Source organism: Ranitomeya imitator, chromosome 1 (genome assembly GCF_032444005.1).
Source record: "Ranitomeya imitator isolate aRanImi1 chromosome 1, aRanImi1.pri, whole genome shotgun sequence".
NCBI lineage: Eukaryota > Metazoa > Chordata > Amphibia > Anura > Dendrobatidae > Ranitomeya > Ranitomeya imitator.
In genome coordinates, this window is record NC_091282.1 from 804,601,061 (window position 1) to 804,616,581 (window position 15,521).

General features: G+C 50.1%; 1 long non-coding RNA gene across 1 annotated transcript; it reads right to left on the reverse strand.

The window, feature by feature from the left end:
* Positions 1 to 474: 474 nt before the first annotated feature.
* LOC138648862 (uncharacterized) lies at positions 475 to 14,721 on the reverse strand. Its single transcript, XR_011315203.1, has 3 exons — positions 14,465 to 14,721; positions 6,969 to 7,050; positions 475 to 695 (listed from the first exon to the last, which is right to left on the reverse strand). It is a non-coding gene; the product is annotated as an uncharacterized lncRNA (long non-coding RNA).
* Between the last annotated feature and the right edge of the window lie 800 nt (positions 14,722 to 15,521).

Consider the following 15,521-nt stretch of genomic DNA (forward strand, 5'->3'; position numbering starts at 1 on the left):
TAACTTACTCTAGTCCACCAGGAATATTATGAAGCTATGTTGCCCCTAATCCTCCCTCTGTAAATTGTCATAAAGTACACTTGGAAAGAGCTTCAAAAGCTGTAATAAACGCCCCTATTGGGTAAGATGGAAACATTCACACGCTCCTGTTTGGGAATGTTTCCAATTTTGCACTGGCATTCATTCTTGCTTTCTGGGAATAATAACAAGGAAATTACCTTGAGTAAAAATCCCCTGCCGTATTTTGTACTCCGCTCCTGAAAATTCTTAGAGAATAGAGAATGAATCCTCTGTAGTCTGGCCGACCGTGATCTCTCTGAATCCTTTTCTGTATTAAGGAAGGAGAAAAGCCTGAAAAAAGTGGCATGTTAATGTAGGATCAGACTACATATTGGGTTCGTTCGTAGTCTGTAACCGTGGAAACACAGAAGTCTACATCAGAGTTATAGCCAAAAAATGCAAAGAGATTTGCAATTAAAACTATGTGCAAATTTGCTGTTTTATTCTGGAGACAATTAAGCATTAAGAAAATATTGCAAAAGTATACACAAAAGTTATAAAATTAGTTTTCCATTCAAATGTGTGTTTTTTTTTAGAATTTGGCTCCTTTCTTGCTCTCATTGTTGTCTGTGTGCTTGTGCTGGATGTTCACTGCTTGCCTTGGTGGTGATATATAATGCTCCTTCCACTGATACCTGTTGATGCAAAACAGAGACACAGAAACTACTTTACGGACCAGGTTTAGGAAGAGTAATGCTTACTTTTCAATGTACTATGTGGGGTCTCAGGCAGCTACTGAAAAGAAACCAGTAATGGATTGGAAACATGTGGACCACCCGTACATCACAGGACACAAACCATTGTGGCTTACAGATATTCAGTTTTCAGAAGCCTTAATAGGATGATGCAGATTTTCCAAATTGATTTGTATCGCTTTAAGTTTCTCCTTTTTACATTACTCCTTGAAGCTTCCATATGGTTACATCATGGACAAACTACTTGGAATCTCCAGCTTTCTTTGTGGACTTCATTGACTGCGGGTGGTAATGTGTTTTCAGGACAGGTGTTGCGTGCCCTCAGGGTCGTGGCATATATTGCATAAATGCCAACTGTCCCAAAGTTGCCATGATTACCATGATTTTTCAGATACACATAAATGGTGTTCAAAGTCTCTGTCAGCTTACAGCCTATCCTTTCACAGCACTTTTAGTTTTTGAGAGGCTACAATTTACCACAGACACCTCTGCCCAAGCTGTGTGCCTACATGAGTCATGGCGGTCACTATATCACTACCTCTCGGCTCCTGGCTTCATTGACTGCAAATATACAGACACATGTCACAATTGACTTTTCCAGTATAATGGGCAAAGTTTCTTCCTGGGGAAAATGCAAATGGCAGGTGGCGTAGGGAAACTTATAGGCTTTGCATTGCTCCATGGGGAAAAATATATGAAATGGTCTATTCACGGGGAAGGAAGTTGGGTCTCTAGTGCCAAATACTGGAGGTAATATCCTTGAAATCAATATTGACCCTCTAATGAGTCCTTCCTCATGTTTGCACACATTTTTCATAGGGAGCAGGGCATAAGCCAGAAGCCTATCTATGCCAATGTCTACATAATGTCCTGGGACAGATGGTTGCGGGCACCTTTGACAACTACATTGCTCAGTACTGTAATCCATGCTGCCGCCACTTCACTACATGTTTTACATAGAGACAGAAGACCAAGAATTCCTCATGTCTGTGTGCTACTTAGAAAGGAGAAGATAGATCCTTCATGTCTGTGTGTTACATAGAAAGGAGACAAGGAATCCCTCATGTCTGTGTGCTACATAGAAAGGCGACAATGAATCCTTCATGTCTGTGTGCTACATAGAGAGGATACAAGGGATCCATCATGTCTGTGTGCTACATTGAGAGGAGAAAAGTGATCCCAGGGTCGTCTCTCCTCCTGTACCAGTAGTGACTTGTATTGTTCAAGATTATTGTACCTGTTTTTATTATGAAAACCCATCCTCACATGTAAAGCACCATAGAATAAATGGCGCTATAATAATAAATAATAATAATGTCTATGTGCTACATAGAGGAGACAAGGAATCCTTCATGTCTGTGTGTTATATACATAGGAGACCAGGAAACCCCCATGTCTGTGTGTGCTACATAGAAAGGAGACAAGGAATCTCTCATGTCAGTGTGTTCCATAGAGAGGAGACAAAGGATCCGCTGTGTCTGTGTGCTACTTAGAGAGAGGAGACAAGGAATCCCTCATGTCTGTGTTCGACATAGAGAGAGGATACAAGGAATCCCTCATGTTTATGTGTGACACTGATAGAGGAGACAAGGGATCCTCATGTCTGTGAGTTATATAGAGAGGAGACAAGGATTCCTCATGTGTGTTACATAAAGAGGAGACAAGGAATCCCTCATGTCTATGTTCTACATAGAGAGAGAAGACAAGGAATCTCTCTTGCCTGTGTTCTACATAGAGAGGGGATAAGGGATCCCTTATGCTGCTGTGTTACATAGAGAGGAGACAAGGAATCTCTCATATCTTTGGCTACATGGAGAGAGAAGATAAGGAATCCCTCATGTCTGTGTGCTACATAGTGAGGAGACAAGGGATCCCTCATGTCTGTGTGCTACATAGATAGGAGAGAAGGAATCCCTCATGTCTGTGTGCTACATAGAGAGGAGACAAGGAATCCCTCATGTCTGTGCGCGACATAGAGGGAGGAGACAAGGAATCCCTCATGATTGTGAGCGCTCGCGGGAAGGGTCGTCTCTCCTCCTGTACCAGTTGTGACTTGTATTGTTCAAGATTATTGTACCTGTTTTTATTATGTATACCCCTCCTCACATGTAAAGCACCATAGAATAAATGGCGCTATAATAATAAATAATAATAATAATGTCTATGTGCTACATAGAGGAGACAAGGAATCCTTCATGTCTGTGTGTTATATACATAGGAGACCAGGAAACCCCCATGTCTGTGTGTGCTACATAGAAAGGAGACAAGGAATCTCTCATGTCAGAGTGTTCCATAGAGAGGAGACAAAGGATCCGCTGTGTCTGTGTGCTACTTAGAGAGAGGAGACAAGGAATCCCTCATGTCTGTGTTTGATATAGGGAGAGGATACAAGGAATCCCTCATGTTTATGTGTGACATTGATAGAGGAGACCAGGGATCCTCATGTCTGTGAGTTATATAGAGAGAGGAGACAAGGATTCCTCATGTCTGTGTTCTACATAGAGAGAGAAGACAAGGAATCTCTCATGCCTGTGTTCTACATAGAGAGGGGATAAGGGATCCCTTATGCTGCTGTGTTACATAGAGAGGAGACAAGGAATCTCTCATATCTTTGGCTACATGGAGAGAGAAGACAAGGAATCCCTCATGTCTGTGTGTTACATAGAGAGGAGACAAGGGATCCCTCATGTCTGTGTGTTACATAGAGAGAGGAGACAAGGGATCCCTCATGTCTGTGTGCTACATAGAGCGAGAAAACAAGGAATCCCTCATGTCTGTGTGTTACATAGAGAGAGGAGACAAGGGATCCCTCATGTCTGTGTGCTACATAGAGAGAGAAGACAAGGAATCCCTCATTTATGTGTGTTACATAGAGAGAGGAGACAAGGGATCCCTCATGTCTGTGTACTACATAGAGAGATGAGACAAGGAATCCCTCATGTCTGTGTGCTACATAGAGAGATGAGACAAGGAATCCCTCATGTCTGTGTGTTACATAGAGAGAGGAGACAAGGAATCCCTCATGTCTGTGTGTTACATAGAGAGAAGAGACAAGGGATCCCTCATGTCTGTGTGCTACATAGAGAGAGGAGACAAAGGATCCCTCATGTCTGTGTGCTACATAGAGAGGAGACAAGGAATCCCTCATGTCTGTGTGTTACACAGAGAGAGAAGACAAGGAATCTCTCATATAAAGATTTTGGCAGCTGACAGCACAACTGACCACACAACAGGTGAAAGCGGATGCTCGTCCTATTTCCACTGGAGCCAAGTGGAAGAGTACATACCATCGGTTGGTAAGTCGATGGTAAGTTTGAACTCCCTCTTGCTGGTGGTGGCAATCCCCTCTTGGATCGCTCTGTGTAGGGTGGCTCCTCTTGGCCGGTGGGCGTGGTTTCACGGTGACCATGGCAACGCTGCCAGCTTTGCGGCGGTGACCCTGGAGCTTGTGGACATGCGCACTGGTTAGTAGGCAGCCACTCTGTACTATGTTTGTGTCATGTGACGTGTTGCCATGGTCCCTATGGGCGTCCTCAGCTAGGGAGCCGCTGTTTATATGTGAACACTATGAGCCGTGCGGCTGCTATGGATATGCGCAGTGTGCTCTGTAGATGCTGATCCCGGATGGTAAGTCTGAGCTCTCCTTAGCTGGAGGAAGCGACCCCCTCTTTGTTCCCTTGGCCGGTGGGCATGGTTTCGCGGTGACCATGGCAGCGCTGCAGGCTTGGCTTTGCGACGGTGACCCTGGTGCTCATGGACATGCGCTCTGGGGATTAGGTGGCCACATTATACTATTTTCAAGGCCTAACACATATGACCTCAGTTGGGTGGAGTTACATGTGGGTGTGTGCTTTAGCTCTATGTGAGAAACCTGGATTGGTTTTGGGCAGGTAGGTCGGCATACTTTGCTTTTTGGGATTGGGCTTTCCATATGGTGAGTGATTCGCTGGCAATGGAGTAGTAAGTAACAGTCTGAACCATTGGTTGAGTAACGTAGGCTGGTCATTATAGACCAGATGATTGGCTCTGACATGACAGGCAGTTCTGTTTACATATGTCTGATTTGTTATGACATGTGTTAGTTAACTTTGCTACAAGCCAGGTAATGTGTTAAATGTTGTGTATATGATATGGTGTCACATTTTAAATATAATTGGTTTTATAGTATTTATCTTTTGTATTAGTATTGTAGATCATTGAACTTTATTATGTAAATGTTGTGGGCGGTCTATATTGAGGGGATTGGTGGGTGATTTAAGGCTGCCTGTTTGATTTTCATGTATGCTTGACAAAGACCCTAGAGGTTGACAAGTTGCATTTTTGGCATTTATGGCTTAATAAAGAAGAATCTTTTTCACCCTGACTGGATGCTGTCCTTCACTTCAACCGAAGGAATCTCTCATGTCTGTGTGTTACATAGAGAGGAGACAAGGGATACCTCATGTCTATGTGCTATATAGAGAGGAGACAAGGGGTCCCTCATGTGTGTGTTCTACTTAGAAAGGAGAAGATGAATCCTTAATTTCTGTGTGTTACATAGAAAAGAGACAAGGAATCCCTCATGTCTGTGTGCTACATAAAGACAGAAGACCAAGAATTCCTCATGTCTGTGTGCTACATAGAAAGGAGACAATGAATTCTTCATGTCTGTGTGCTACATAGAGGAGACAAGGGATCCAACATGTCTGTGTGCTACATAGAGAGGATACAAGGGATCCATCATGTCTGTGTGTTACATTGAGAGGAGAAAAGTGATCCCTCATGTCTGTGTGCTACATAGAGAGAGAGGAGACAAGGGATCCCTCATGTTTGTGTGCTACATAGAGAGAGAGAGAGAGGAGACAAGTAATCCCTCATGTCTGTGTGCTACATAGAGAGGAGACAAGGGATCCCTCATGTTTGTGTGCTACATAGAGAGAGGAGACAAGGAATCCCTCGTGTCTGTGAGTTACATAGAGGAGACAAGGAATCCTTCATGTCTGTGTGTCACATACAGAGGAGACAAGTGATCCCTCATGTCTGTGTGCTACCTAGAGAGAGGAGACAAGGAATCCCTCACGTCTGTGTGCTACATAGAGAGGAGACAAGGAAACCTTCATGTCTGTGTGCTCAGGGCTGCCACTAGAAATTTCGGGGCCCCATACTGGCAAAATTTTCGGGGCCCCCTTGAGACTCCGCCCAGGCTCCACCCCAGCCCCGCCTCCAGGCTCCACCCCTCGAACTGTCCACAGTCCCACCGCCATCTCTTGGAAAATCTCCACTTCTCACCTATCACACATTAACAGTTCCCATCACCAGATCACACATATAGCCAGCAGCTTTTGTTTTGGCCAAAAGATTTTTTAAGCCGCCACCAGAACACGGTAGACACTTTTGGCCGTGCCCTACTCTACTGTAGCCCATGTGTTCCTGTTTCCATAATTGTTCTCTTGTGTTTACAAGACTGGGGAGTTCCACCACTCCTCTTGGGCTATCTGCACAAAAGCTGTTCTACCCTGTATGCACACATGGATTTTTCCTCTCTGAACCCTGTTCACACAGGTTATATACAGATGATCAGGTTTTTAAATACATCAGATAGGGATTGCATACATTAGTTAGGACTGCTCTGATAAGGGTATACCGTGAAGATTGGTAGAGCAGCTTAGTATACATTTTTTGCAAAAAACGTATCAACCAAATACCCTGTTTTTTACATCTTTTACTAGCACTTGCGGATTACTGCAACATTTTTTCAAACTGAGTGTTTTTGGTTTTACTATTCTCTTTTGTGTCTTCTTCTTCTTCCTACTCTACTGTAACCTACTAAATATTTGTTAAAATATGCAATACAATTTAGGTATATTTTTATTTATTTTTCAATTTTTAAAATGACCTATAATACTACATACAAGGAACAAATACCACAGCACTATGACCAGATGACATATTACCACCACAGTGACCGAATAATATCAAACACAAGGAACAAATACCACAACACCATGACCAGACCGCATATTACCACCACATAGTGACTGAATACTACAATACTGATCAGTAATAAAAAAAAAAAACACAATACTATCACCATCAGTGCCATTATACACAGGAGATCTGTAATTAGTAAGCAGTGTCTACAGGTAATACAGTGATCACCGGTGACATTATACACAGGAGCTCTGTATATAGTATACAGTGTATAGTGTCAGTGTATAGTTAACACTGACTCACCAGTGACGTCTCTAGGTGAAGTCCTTCATCTTTCATCCAGCACAGACCGCCATCATTTCTTCCAGCCAGCCAGGACTCGTCTCTGCAGAAATAACACAGTTATCTTGAGTTCCACTTGCAGAATACATTACTTAATTTTCACAGCCTCTACATTACACCACATAAAGAAGGTGACATAGTATCACTCTGCACAGTAACAGGACCTCCCCCCATTTAAAACAGTATACTCAAAAAATAAAATAAATACATCACTGCAATAATAATATCCCTTAATTAGCCCCTATGGTAATATTCGCCATCCTAGCCCCCGTATGTCTCATTGCAGGCTCCAGCCATATGTTCTCCCATCCTGCCCTCATGAGTATCCATTCTGCCCCATATGATCTCCCCATCCTGCCCCATCTGTCTCCATCGTATCCATCCTGCCCCCTCTGCGTCCAGCGCACTCTGCCCCCTCTGCGTCCAGCGCACTCTGCCCCCTCTGCGTCCAGCGCACTCTGCCCCCTCTGCGTCCAGCGCACTCTGCCCCCTCTGCGTCCAGCGCACTCTGCCCCCTCTGCGTCCAGCGCACTCTGCCCCCTCTGCGTCCAGCGCACTCTGCCCCCTCTGCGTCCAGCGCACTCTGCCCCCTCTGCGTCCAGCGCACTCTGCCCCCTCTGCGTCCAGCGCACTCTGCCCCCTCTGCGTCCAGCGCACTCTGCCCCCTCTGCGTCCAGCGCACTCTGCCCCCTCTGCGTCCAGCGCACTCTGCCCCCTCTGCGTCCAGCGCACTCTGCCCCCTCTGCGTCCAGCGCACTCTGCCCCCTCTGCGTAAAGCACACTCTGCCCCCTCTGCGTCCAGCACACTGTGACCCCTCTGCGTCCAGCACACTCTGCCCCCTCTGCGTCCAGCACACTCTGCCCCCTCTGCGTCCAGCACACTCTGCCCCCTCTGCGTCAAGCACACTCTGCCCCCTCTGCGTCCAGCACACTCTGCCCCCTCTGCGTCCAGCACTCTGCCCCCTCTGCGTCCAGCACACTCTGCCCCCTCTGCGTCCAGCACACTCTGCCCCCTCTGCGTCCAGCACACTCTGCCCCCTCTGCGTCCAGCACACTCTGCCCCCTCTGCGTCCAGCACACTCTGCCCCCTCTGCGTCCAGCACACTCTGCCCCCTCTGCGTCCAGCACACTCTGCCCCCTCTGCGTCCAGCACACTGTGACCCCTCTGCGTCCAGCACACTGTGACCCCTCTGCGTCCAGCACACTCTGCCCCCTCTGCGTCAAGCACACTCTGCCCCCTCTGCGTCAAGCACACTCTGCCCCCTCTGCGTCAAGCACACTCTGCCCCCTCTGCGTCCAGCACACTCTGCCCCCTCTGCGTCCAGCACACTCTGCCCCCTCTGCGTCCAGCACACTCTGCCCCCTCTGCGTCCAGCACACTCTGCCCCCTCTGCGTCCAGCACACTCTGACCCCTCTGCGTCCAGCACACTCTGACCCCTCTGCGTCCAGCACACTGTGACCCCTCTGCGTCCAGCACACTCTGCCCCCTCTGCGTCCAGCACACTCTGCCCCCTCTGCGTCCAGCACACTCTGCCCCCTCTGCGTCCAGCACACTCTGCCCCCTCTGCGTCCAGCACACTCTGCCCCCTCTGCGTCCAGCACACTCTGCCCCCTCTGCGTCCAGCACACTCTGCCCCCTCTGCGTCCAGCACACTCTGCCCCCTCTGCGTCCAGCACACTCTGCCCCCTCTGCGTCCAGCACACTCTGCCCCCTCTGCGTCCAGCACACTCTGCCCCCTCTGCGTCCAGCACACTCTGCCCCCTCTGCGTCCAGCACACTCTGCCCCCTCTGCGTCCAGCACACTGTGACCCCTCTGCGTCCAGCACACTGTGACCCCTCTGCGTCCAGCACACTCTGCCCCCTCTGCGTCAAGCACACTCTGCCCCCTCTGCGTCAAGCACACTCTGCCCCCTCTGCGTCAAGCACACTCTGCCCCCTCTGCGTCCAGCACACTCTGCCCCCTCTGCGTCCAGCACACTCTGCCCCCTCTGCGTCCAGCACACTCTGCCCCCTCTGCGTCCAGCACACTCTGCCCCCTCTGCGTCCAGCACACTCTGACCCCTCTGCGTCCAGCACACTCTGACCCCTCTGCGTCCAGCACACTGTGACCCCTCTGCGTCCAGCACACTCTGCCCCCTCTGCGTCCAGCACACTCTGCCCCCTCTGCGTCCAGCACACTCTGCCCCCTCTGCGTCCAGCACACTCTGCCCCCTCTGCGTCCAGCACACTCTGCCCCCTCTGCGTCCAGCACACTCTGCCCCCTCTGCGTCCAGCACACTCTGCCCCCTCTGCGTCCAGCACACTCTGCCCCCTCTGCGTCCAGCACACTCTGCCCCCTCTGCGTCCAGCACACTCTGCCCCAGTGTTCTTCCCTGGGCCCCCGGATCGCCGCTCTCAAGAAAAAAAAAAAAAAAAAGTTCTTCTTACCTGCCGCGGTCCTGCGGTGGGCGAAGTCTCCACGCAGCTGCAGCGTGCATGCACTCGCCGGCGACTGACAATGATGTCAGACGCCGGCGACATGCACGCACGGTGCGGCTGACGTCAGCGCCTGCCAGCCTCAGATTGGCTGGCGCCGCCGCGGCTGTTAACTATTGACGTGCGGGCCCGCGCCCGCACGTCAATAGCTTTAAACAGCTGCAGCGTCGGCGCTAAGGGCCCGGTTCAGCCTGCGGCTGCCGGTAGGGGCCCGGTGAGCAGATAAGACGGGGCCCGATGCGGGCCCCCTCTGCTCACCGGGCCCCATACGCCAGTCACGGCCGTCATGCCCTGATGGCGGCCCTGTGTGTGCTACATAGAGAGGAGACAAGGAAACCCTCATGTTTGTGTGCTACACAGTGAGGAGACCCTCATGTCTGTGTTGTCATGAGCCTATGGTAGGATTTGAGCAGGAACCTCGGGGGTTAATGCTGCTGGTCTCCCTTTGGATTGGGAAGGGCTTTTTATAGCCGGGGAGGCTTGCTTCCTTGCCAGTTATACTTCTGCCCTTGGCTGAGTTAAAGGGAACCTGTCACCCTGAAAATCGCGGGTGAGGTAAGCCCACCGGCATCAGGGGCTTATCTACAGCATTCTGAGTCAGGTCGGATGGGCGTCTCCGGTCCGCTGCGGCGCCTCCTATCTTCTTTCCATGACGTCCTCTTCTGATCTTCAGCCACGGCTCCGGCGCAAGCGCACTTTGCTCTGCCCTGTTGAGGGCAGACAAAGTAATGCAGTGCGCAGGCGCCGAGCCTCTGACCTTTCCGGCGCCTGCGCACTGCAGTACTATCCTCTGCCCTCAAGAGGGCAGAGCAAAGTACGCCTGCGTCGGAGCCGTGGCTGAAGATCAGAAGAGGACGTCATGGAAAGAAGATAGGAGGCGCCGCAGCGGACCGGAGATGCCCATCTGACCAGACTCAGCAGCGGGACAGCCCCTGGGTAAGTATAATATAACGTCTTTTTCTCCTTTTTCAGGTAACATCGGGGGCTTATCTACAGCATTACAGAACGCTGTAGATAAGCCCATGATGCCGGTGGGCTTACCTCACCCGCGATTTTCGAGGTGACAGGTGCCCTTTAAGTGACCCCTGTACGCTTGTGTGTTTGTGCCTGCCTTGTGATTCTTCTTCCCGTTTTGTCCCGGCCTGTCACCCACATTGCACTTGCCTGTCTATTAGGTTCTGTCTGGTTCTCTGACCCCGGCTTGGTTTCTGACTTTCGGTTGTACCTTTGGAGCTCCGCTGATTGCTCTGGGAGATCCGGCGGCTGGCCCTGCCCTTCCTCCTGCGATCACGTGCCGCAGGTCCTGCATGCCGGCAACCGTGTCATTCTGTGTCTGTGGGTGCTTTCTACCCATCCCCGTTCTACTGTCCGGGACTTGTGTCCGGACCTGGACAGCTAGGTCACGGGGTCTCTGATATGTGTGCTACATAGAGAGAAGACAAGGGATCCCTCATGTCTGTGTGCTACATAGTGAGGAGACAAGGGATCCCTCATGTCTGTGTGCTACATAGATAGGAGAGAAGGAATCCCTCATGTCTGTGTGCTACATAGAGAGGAGACAAGGAATCCCTCATGGCTGTGTGCGACAGAGGGAGGAGACAAGGAATCCCTCATGATTGTGAGCCCTCGCGGGCAGGGTCATCTCTCCTCCTGTACCAGTTGTGACTTGTATTGTTCAAGATTATTGTACAAGGAATCCCTCATGTTTATGTGTGACATTGATAGAGGAGACCAGGGATCCTCATGTCTGTGAGTTATATAGAGAGAGGAGACAAGGATTCCTCATGTGTGTTACATAAAGAGGAGACAAGGAATCCCTCATGTCTATGTTCTACATAGAGAGAGAAGACCAGGAATCTCTCATGCCTGTGTTCTACATAGAGAGGGGATAAGGGATCCCTTATGCTGCTGTGTTACATACAGAGGCGGATTATCAGAGGGTCAATATGGGCGGTAGCCCAGGGCCCAGTGGTCTGGGGGGGCCCTGGGCTACCGCAGATTAACCCTCTGATAATCGTCTGTGACTGCCCGCCGGGCGGCGTTTATGTGCCCCCGGACCCGGTGGGCAGAGAGAGGGGGCCCGCATCGGGCCCCTTCTCATCTGCTCACCGGGCCCCTTCCGGCGCTGCGGCGGTTTCCTATTGATGTGCGGGCGCGCGCCCGCACGTCAATAGTTAACAACAACAGCCGCCAGCCAATTGGAGGCTGGCAGCTGATGTCGGCCGCAGCACACACGTCGCCGGCGTCTGACGTCATTGTCAGTCGCCGGCGAGTGTGCGCTGCTGCAGGGAGCTCGCCGCCTGGAGCGCGGACAGGTGAGGAGACTGCTTGTTTTGTTTTGTTTTTTGGATCAGTTATCGGTGGACACACTGGGGGGCAATGCTGGAGGACATACTGGGGGGCAATGCTGGAGACACTGGGGCAGATTGGAGGACACACTGGGGGCAATGCTGGAGACAGTAGGGCAGATTGGAGGACACACTGGGGGCAATGCTGGAGACAGTAGGGCAGATTGGAGGACACACTGGGGGGCAATGCTGGAGACACTGGGGCAGATTGGAGGACACACTGGGGGCAATGCTGGAGACAGTGAGGCAGATTGGAGGACACACTGGGGGCAATGCTGGAGACAGTGGGGCAGATTGGAGGACACTGGGGGGGCAATGCTGGAGGACACAGTGGGGCAGATTGCTGGAGACAGTGGGGCAGATTGCTGGAGACAGTGGGGCAGATTGCCGGAGACAGTGGGGCAGAATGCTGGAGACAGTGAGGCAGATTGGAGGACACACTGGGGGGGGGGCAATGCTGGAGACACTGGGGCAGATTGGAGGACACACTGGGGGCAATGCTGGAGACAGTGGGGCAGATTGGAGGACACACTGGGGGGCAATGCTGGAGACACTGGGGCAGATTGGAGGACACACTGGGGGCAATGCTGGAGACAGTGGGGCAATGCTGGAGACAGTGGGGCAGTTTGCTGGAGGACACACTGGGGGGCAATGCTGGAGGACACACTGGGGGCAATGCTGGAGACAGTGGGGCAGATTGCTGGAGACAGTGGGGCAGATTGCTGGAGACACTGGGGGCAGATTGCTGGAGACACTGGGGGCAGATTGCTGGAGACACTGGGGGCAGATTGCTGGAGACACGGGGGCAGATTGCTGGAGACACTGGGGGCAGATTGCTGGATACACTGGGGCAGATGATTGCTGGACACACTGGGGCAATGCTGGAGACACTGGGCCAGACTGCTGGACACACTGGTGGTAATATGCTGGACACACTGGGGCAGATTGCTGGACACACTGTCTGGGGGCAATATGCTGGACATACTGGGGCAGATTGCTGGACACACTGGGGGTAATATGCTGGACACACTGGGGGCAGGACTGGAGGCATGGGCAGAATGTAGACACGGGGCATAATTGGAGACATGGGGCAGGATGGATACGATGGAGACAGATGGGGCAGGATGGGGAGATCATATGGTGTAGAATGGATAATCATGAGTGCAGGATGGGAGAACATATGGCTGGAGCCAGGAATGAGATAAACGGAGCCAGGGTGGGGAATATTATTTCCATAGGGGCTAATTAAGGGATATTATTACTGCAGTGATGTATTTATTTTATTTTTTGAGTATACTGTTTTAAATGGGGGGGCGGTCCTGTTATTGTGCAGAGTGACACTATATCGCCTTTTATCTTCATGTGGTGTAATGTAGAAGTTGTGAAAAATTAAGTAATGTGTTCTGCAAGTGGAGCTCGAGATAACTGTTATTTCCTGCAGAAACGAGTCCTGGCTGGAAGAAATGATGGCAGTCTGTGCTGGATGAAAGATGAAGGAGTTCACCTAGAGACATCACTGGTGAGTCAGTGTTGCCTATATACTGACACTATACACTGTATACTATATACAGCGGTCCTGTGTACAATGTCACCAGTGATCACTGTATTACCTCTACACAGACACTGCATACTAAGTACAGATCTCCTGTGAATACTGGCACTTATGGTGATAGTATTGTGTTTTTTGTTTTTTATTACTGATCAGTATTGTGGTACTCAGTCACTATGTGGTGGTAATATGTGGTCTGGAAATGGTGTTGTGGTATTTGTCCCTTGTATGTGCTATTTGGTCACCAAGTGGTAATATGTGGTCTTGACATGGTGCGGTGGTATTTGTTCCTTGTATGTGATATTATTCGATCACTGTGGTTGTAATTTGTGGTCTGGTCATGGTGCGGTGGTATTTGTTCCTTGTATGTGATATTATTGGTCAAGATATACCTAAATTGTATTGCAGATTTTAACAAATATTTAATAGGTTACAGTAGAGTAGGGCCCGGCCATTTTTCTGGAATAATCTGGTTCGGGTATATCATGACCCCCGTCTCATGACCCCCGTCTCATGACCCCCGTCACATGACCCCCGTCACATGACCCCCGTCACATGACCGGGGGGGCCCACAGTGTGTGAACAGCCCGGGGCCCTGGCTACCCTTAATCCACCCCTGGTTACATAGAGAGGAGACAAGGAATCTCTCATATCTTTGGCTACATGGAGAGAGAAGACAAGGAATCCCTCATGTCTGTGTGTTACATAGAGAGAGGAGACAAGGGATCCCTCATGTCTGTGTGCTACATAGAGAGAGAAAACAAGGAATCCCTCATGTCTGTGTGTTACATAGAGAGAGGAGACAAGGAAACCCTCATGTTTGTGTGCTACACAGTGAGGAGACCCTCATGTCTGTGTTGTCATGAGCCTATGGTAGGATTTGAGCAGGAACCTCGAGGGTTAATGCTGCTGGTCTCCCTTTGGATTGGGAAGGGCTTTTTATAGCCGGGGAGGCTTGCTTCCTCGTCAGTTATACTTCTGCCCTTGGCTGAGTTAAGTGACCCCTGTACGCTTGTGTGTTTGTGCCTGCCTTGTGATTCTTCTTCCCGTTTTGTCCCGGCCTGTCCCCCACATTGCACTTGCCTGTCTATTAGGTTCTGTCTGTGGATTATCTGGTTCTCTGACCCCGGCTTGTTTTCTGACTTTCGGTTGTACCTTTGGAGCTCTGCTGATTGCTCCGGGAGATCCGGCGGCTGGCCCTGCCCTTCCTCCTGCGATCACGTGCCGCAGGTCCTGCATGCCGTCAACCGTGTCATTCTGTGTCTGTGGGTGCTTTCTACCCATCCCCGTTCTACTGTACGGGACTTGTCCGGACCTGGACAGCTAGGTCACGGGGTCTCTGATATGTGTGCTACATAGAGAGAAGACAAGGGATTCCTCATGTCTGTGTGCTACATAGCGAGGAGACAAGGGATCCCTCATGTCTGTGTGCTACATAGATAGGAGAGAAGGATACCCTCATGTCTGTGTGCTACATAGAGAGGAGACAAGGAATCCCTCATGTCTGCGTGCTACATAGAGGGGACAAGGAATCCCTCATGTCTGTGTGCGACATAGAGGGGGAGACAAGGAATCCCTTATGATTGTGAGCCCTCGCGGGCCTCGTCTCTCCTCCTGTACCAGTTGTGACTTGTATTGTTCAAGATTATTGTACCTGTTTTTATTATGTATACCCCTCCTCACATGTAAAGCACCATAGAATAAATGGCGCTATAATAATAAATAATAATAATAATAATGTCTATGTGCTACATAGAGAAGACAAGGAATCCTTCATGTCTGTGTGTTATATACATAGGAGACCAGGAAACCCCCATGTCTGTGTGTGCTACATAGAAAGGAGACAAGGAATCTCTCATGTCAGTGTGTTCCATAGAGAGGAGACAAAGGATCCGCTGTGTCTGTGTGCTACTTAGAGAGAGGAGACAAGGAATCCCTCATGTCTGTGTTTGATATAGAGAGAGGATACAAGGAATCCCTCATGTTTATGTGTGACATTGATAGAGGAGACAAGGGATCCTCATGTCTGTGAGTTATATAGAGAGAGGAGACAAGGATTCCTCATGTGTGTTATATAAAGAGGAGACAAGGAATCCCTCATGTCTATGTTCTACATAGAGAGAGAAGACAAGGAATCTCT